This window comes from Magnolia sinica, chromosome 18 (genome assembly GCF_029962835.1).
Source record: "Magnolia sinica isolate HGM2019 chromosome 18, MsV1, whole genome shotgun sequence".
Classification (NCBI taxonomy): domain Eukaryota; kingdom Viridiplantae; phylum Streptophyta; class Magnoliopsida; order Magnoliales; family Magnoliaceae; genus Magnolia; species Magnolia sinica.
In genome coordinates, this window is record NC_080590.1 from 29457587 (window position 1) to 29464540 (window position 6954).

The 6954-nt window shown below is 39.9% G+C and overlaps 1 non-coding gene across 1 annotated transcript; it reads right to left on the minus strand.

Annotated features, from left to right (window-relative positions):
- Positions 1–3516: 3516 nt before the first annotated feature.
- On the minus strand, positions 3517–3623 carry LOC131234129 (small nucleolar RNA R71). Its single transcript, XR_009165539.1, has one exon. It is a non-coding gene; the product is annotated as a small nucleolar RNA R71 (small nucleolar RNA).
- Between the last annotated feature and the right edge of the window lie 3331 nt (positions 3624–6954).

Consider the following 6954-nt stretch of genomic DNA (forward strand, 5'->3'; position numbering starts at 1 on the left):
ATTCAGCAGTGTAATGGACTTCAGTGATTTCCTTATGATTGGAAATGTACTTGATATGTGGTTTGGATATGAGCACTATCATTACTTGCATCACATTAGCATTGGCTGTGTAAGCCCCTTCATGCATTGCCTTGGAATAACGTCCAGTACTCATTGCATCGTATTCATGATAAGCCTTGGTAAGGCTAGTGATATTCTTATTGAGCATGTTTCCTTTCTTATTGTTGAGGGTAAAATATTGCATATTAGACCCCAGTTATTACCTGATTTTACGAACTTGATACCGTTTAACGCCCTACTTTAATCGCGTTTGTGTTGCAAGGTGAATTTAGGAGCTTGGACTGGAAATAGGTGCTAAATGCATAGATTTAACACTCTGAAGACACCAAGGCAAGGGACGGACTCCAGGGGACCAAGATTGAAGGATTTACACGCTAGAGATCCGAGAAAATCAAGAAACTGAAGTTCAAATGTTTCGAAATTGGTCCAGAATGCAAGATCACATGGTTCCAACCATCCATTCGGCTCGAAACTTCATACATGGCCTGAATGCTATAAATTAACCGTATACGTAGAATTTCATCCATTGGATCCATGTGGAATTGGTCCAACAGTCAGATCAGCACATTAATCATCAATATGGGGCCCACCTGATCTCTGGATACGCTTCAGTTTTGGACTCAACATCTTAAATTAAATGAGGAAGGGGATGGATGGAGTGGATTTCTCACAAGCATCACAGTGGACCCTACATATACAGTGCATGTACATAGTGTACACGCACCGGCCGTGCACAGCGCGAAACCAGAAACTCTGTCTCGCCCTTCCCCAACAGTTTTTCGAGAGAATTCCAATGGATGGAGTGGATTTTCCAGAATACACTAATCACGGGCCCACCGACCATCATAGCGCGAAACCAGAAACTCTGTTTCGCAATAGAGGTTACGGTCCGTCCTAGTGGGCCACCATGGTCCATGTTCTGGATGATCTGGACCGTTAATCAAGCTTGAAAGGGCCCTATGATCATAGCCTAGGTGACGAAATCACAGAAGGCAGTGAAGAACAGTTATTTATCTTCCAAACACAAGATAGATGGTGGAACTATTTGATTCGATGGGCCACACTAAACCCAGGAAAAAACAACCCTTCCTAACTGAAATTTAGAGAAGAAACTGATGGACGGTGTGGATTTCTTCAACCAGGGGCCCCACCAACGTCGTACCACCAGTTCCGCAGGCCCCGTTTACAGTGCGTTCGAGTCCAGACACTGTAGGCCATTTGAGGAGCATGGCGAGGATCAGCCCGGTCATCTAGACCGTCCAAATTACGCCCATGGGACGGCCAACCACTCCTAAGACGCCTGTTCGGATTAGATTCCTGAAAGGACTCTCGGTTTTCTGTTTCTGATGGTTGCTGCGCAAGAAAGCCACCAACTCTGCGTAAAAGCTTCGCATGCAGCTGTGCTTTGTGTCCACCGACTTCAGCTACGTAAGTCCCTACCAACCTCCATCAGCTTATAAAAAAGAGATGTGTGGGAGAGAAAAAGGGGATTCAATCCAGATCCCAGCAAGGAGCAGCTGCTGGAAACGTTAGAAAGAGAGTAATTTTTAGAATTGTTTTATTTACTATTTGTTTTATTATTTTTGGAGCGATCTAGTTCAATCATGTTGGGCTAAACCTCTTAGCTAGGGCTAAGAGGTGAAGCCTGTAGCGTGATGGGAGAACGCTTTTCTTGTGCTTTTTACTACATTGAATTGATCTTGATATTAGTTTGATCATGGGAATGTTTTTAGTTTTTAATGGTCTGTTGTGACTAAAATTACAATGGGTCTGCGATAGCTTTGAGCATGTTCTTTCCTTTTTTATGTTTATGACGTCAGGAAGCCCTATTGTTCACCATCGTCTCCTGGGCACGGTTTCCTAACCTTCATATATTGTTGATTGGTTAGTAATTAGTTTAATTCTGTTGTTTACTTTGTCTCATGGGCATGGTTTGGTGATGGAATCCATTCTAATTCATATACCTTTCATCCCTTAAAAATATATCAAAGGAAGTTCAGTCTTGATTTTCATGAAGATGGGACTCTAAGTCCAGTTGAGTTCTTGAAACAGGCATAAGATCTCCCTAATCTCTACAAGTGGATCCTCTGAATCCCTAGCTCCTTTCCCTGAATTGTTTAAGTTTTAGATAATTATTTCAACATTATTCCTCAAATTACACTCGATTTAGATTTCATCTCATTCTAGTTCTAGTTCTACTTAGTTTTAGATTACATACAGGTTTCAGTCCCTTGGGATTTGACCTCGGTCTCACCGAATTTATTACTACATCACAACCCTATACTTGGGGAATGAACAAGTTTTTGGCGCCGTTGCCGGGGATTGACGGTTAGGTTTTTTGAGTTTAATTAGTTTTAGAGTTAGATTAAGATTAGGATTTTACTAACTTTAGGTTAAAGTTTTTTTATTTTATTTTTTTAGAAACTAACCTGTTTTCCTATTTTGTAGGATCCTGACATAAATTTCTAAATTGGTAATCCCTTTCTAATTCCTCTACTTTTTCTATTTTTTAGAATTAGGGTTTGAGTTTTAGAAATTTTCTAATTCTAGGCTTTCTTTAATTTTAGAAATTTTCTATTTTTTAATTTTAGAAAATTTTTCCTTTTTATAAACTAACATTACTTTCTATTTTAGGACTTTCCTAATTTATTTTAGAAATTTCCACTTTCTTTTAGGAATTTCTTCTTTTAGAAACTAGTTTACTTTTATTATTCTTTTTAAGGATTTTCTAATTTTAGACATTCTCTTTAGAAACTGACTTGTTTTGTTTTCTTTTGCAGGTTTTAAACTTAGGGACTCTAATTTGGTAACTTCTTTCCAACCCTCTTTTTCTTTCTAGATTTTCTTTTCCTTTTTTAGGATTAGGTTTCGAATTTGATTGAGGGCTGCGAGTGTTTCATGCCCAAGTGGGCCTGTGACAATACTCGACGTCTCTTGACTGAAGGAAGATTGGTTGAGGGGTTAACTATCCAAGGCAGGACTAAACACCCCTCGAAATTTCCTGAGTTAATTGAAGTGATCGTTGAAAACCAACCTCTTCTACCCCAACCTAGGGTGGAGGACATTCAAGATGAGAATGAGGTGCATCAAACACCCCCGCCTTGTACTTTACAAGATTATTTACAACCAGCGGGGGTGAGTACGCCCTCATGCATGATTTTTCCTGAAAATACAGTACATATAGACATCAAGCCAGTGGTTATCCAACTCCTTCCCAAGTTCCATGGGCTTAACTCTGAAGAACCATATCTACATTTGAAAGAGTTTGATGAGATTATAGCCACTTTATATTTTCAAAATATGTCTGAGGACACAGTCAGGCTGAAACTCTTTCCTTTTTGCTTAAAGGAGAAGGCTAAGACGTGGTTACATTCACTGCATCCTAGATCCATTGGCACATGGAATGATATGTAAATAGAATTTATAAAGAAATTTTTTCCACATCATAAAATGATTACCCTTAGAAAAGCAATCATGAACTTCACCCAAAAGGAGGATGAAACATTTTACTAATGTTGGAAAAGGTTCAAGGATTTGGTCAGTTCATGCCCACAACACGGCTTTGAAACGTGACGCATTACAAATTTTTTCTATGATTGACTGACATCTTCCATGCGCCAAATGGTCGAGACGATGTGTAATGGAGAATTCATTAATAAAAATGTCGACGAGGTATGGGATTACTTCGATAGTCTTGTTGAAAAAACACAATCATGAGACTATTACCCAAAATCGAATACCATGTCTAGGCCGACTCAATCTAAGGAGAAAGGTGGATTGTATCTTTTGAAAGAAGAGGATGATCTCAAGTATAAGATGACTACGCTCATAAGAAAATTTGAGGCCATGGAAAGAAAGAAGGATAAGGTTAATGAAAGTGTTTGCGGCATCTGTGATTGCAACATTCACATAACTGAAAATTGTCCTACAATACCTACCTTTCGAGAAGTGTTGAATGAACAATCCAATGCCGTAAATACTTATCAAAGACCTTTCAATGGACCTCTAATACATACAATCTTGTTTACAAAAATCATCTAAACTTTAGTTGGAGAAATGGACAAACTGCTACCCCTCAAGGCTTCTTCAATCAAATTCAAATAAAGGGAAACCTCAAGAGGATCCAGTTCAAAAACATATTCGAGAACAAGAGCTACTTAATCAAAATTTGGCACAAGCGTTTCATGATGTCCACACAGCATTAGGAATGCTTGCGTGGTCTATTCAAAGGATAGAGTCACAATTAACAAGTGGAGGGAAGGGGATGCTTCCTACTCAACCTCTCCCCAATCCCAAACCGCATTATGAAATAAGTGACCCTAGCTCTTCAAATCAAATGGAGCACGCTAAATCCATCACCACTCTTAGGAGTGGGAAGATCATTGATAAAACCCTTCCGGTTAGGCCCGAAAAGCCTCAAGAACCAGAAGATGACAATAATGATGGATCTAGTGAGGCCCCACAAAAATTAGAACCGGAACTTATAGAAAAGCTAGTTGCTCCATTTTCCCAACGGTTGGTCGCACCAAAACCTCTCTCTAACTCTCAGGATATCCTAGAGGTGTTGAAACAAGTGAAAGTCAACATTCCTCTACTTGATGTCGTCAAACAGATACCTTCATATGCTAAATTCCTGAAAGACTTTTGCACTACCAAACGACGACAGAGTATTCAAAAGATCTTCTTGACCAAGAAAGTGAGTGCCATCCTAAAGCAGGATGTGCCACAGAAATTCAAAGATCCCGGTAGCCCAACCATATCATGTGTAATCAGGGACCATCGAAGTTATCATGCACTTCTTGACTTAGGAGCAAGCATCAATCTGATTTCCTACTCAGTATATAAACAGTTAGGTTTGGGTGAATTAAAACCCACCTTAACCACACTACAACTTGTTGATCGCTTTGTTCGTGTACCAAGAGGGATAATTGAGGATGTGTTGGTCCAGGTCGATAGATTTTACTACCCTGTAGATTTTATCATCCTGGACACCGAACCCATCAATAACATTAACACTCAGATTCCTGTCATTCTTGGTCGTCCATTCCTTGCCACTTCAAATGCAATTATCAATTACAGGAATGGTGTCAGGACTATGTCTTTTAGTAATATGACATTGGAGTCAAACATCTTTTTCAATAATGGCAGAAACTTAGAGGATGATGACGACTTCCATGACATTAATATGATTGACTCTTTCATGGAAGATACGACACCTTTAACCTTATCCTCTAACCCTCTAGAGATGTGTCTGGCCCACTGCCATGATTTTGATGATGACATGATTAGGGAGACATGTGCCTTGCTTGATACTGCACCGGTACTTGAAGTTAACCGGTGGAGGCTACAATTTGAAGAGTTGCCCCAAACTGATGTAGTGTCTCTACCGTCTAACCTCAAGCTGCCGAAGCTTGACCTAAAACCTTTGCCCTCTGATTTGAAATATGTCTATTTAGGTTAAGATGACACATACCCGGTGGTGATCTCTGCTCACTTGGAGAAAGAACAGGAGAGTATGCTTATATCTACTCTTATTGAGTATAAGGGAGCCCTTGGATGAACGATAGCGGACCTCAAGGGAATCGACCCCTCGATTTGTACTCACCATATATATCTTAAGGATAATGCAAAGACAGCTCGGCAATCACAACATAGACTAAATCCAAACATGAGGGAAGTGGTTAAGGCCGAGGTTCTTAAACTATTAGATGTGAGTATCATATACCCCATATCCGATAGTCAATGGGTGAGTCCAACTCAGGTGGTTCCTAAGAAGTCCGGGATCATCATCGTAGTCAATGCCAATAATGAACTCATGCCAACTAGAGTTACCACTGGTTGGAGAATGTGCATTGACTACAGGAAGCTGAATACCGTCACGAGGAAGGACCACTTTCCTTTGCCCTTCATTGATCAAATCTAAAAAAGGCTAGCTAGTCATTCTTATTACTATTTCCTTGATGGGTATTTAGGCTATCATCAGATTGAAATTGCCCCTGATGACCAGAAAAAGACCACATTTACATATCTCTACGGCACCTTTCCCTACAGAAGGATGCCATTCGGATTATGTAATGCCCTTGCCACCTTTCAGCGATGTATGATGAATATCTTTTCTGACATGGTGGGGAAATATTTAGAGGTCTTTATGAATGATTTCTCTGTTTTCCGTTCATCTTTTAGTGAGTGCTTAAAGAGTCTTAAATGTGTGCTGAAAAGATGTGAAGAAAAGAACTTGGTACTTAATCGGGAGAAGTGCCATTTCATGGTTCATAAGGGAATTGTCCTTAGACACATTATCTTGTCCAAAGGAATTGAGGTGGATAAGGCAAAAATCGATCTTATCTCTAACTTACCTCCACCCAAGAATATTAAAGACGTGTGATCCTTCTTAGGTCACGCAGGATTTTACAGGCGATTTATTAAAGACTTTAGTCTCCTCTCTCGTCCTTTATGTAATCTACTTCAAAAGGATGCACCATACGAGTGGATTGAGACATGTCAGGAAGCTTTCACTAAGCTTAAGGGCATGTTGACTAGTACACCCATCATACAACCACCCGACTGGGGCATTCCTTTTGAACTTATGTGCAACGTGTCTGATTATGCTCTCGGGGCGGTTCTAGGCCAGCGAAAAGATAAGAAACCCTACGTTATTCATTCTGCAAGTAAGACTCTAAATCCTGCCCAAGTGAACTACTCGATTACGAAAAAAGAACTCTTGGCCGTAGTGTTCGCTTTAGACAAACTTTGGTCCTACTTGATTGGATCCAAGATCATTATTTACACTGATCATGTGACGCTCAAGTATCTTCTGTCTAAGAATAATGCTAAGCCCCGCCTGATACGATGGATCCTCCTACTCCAGGAATTTGACCTAGAAATAAAAGATAA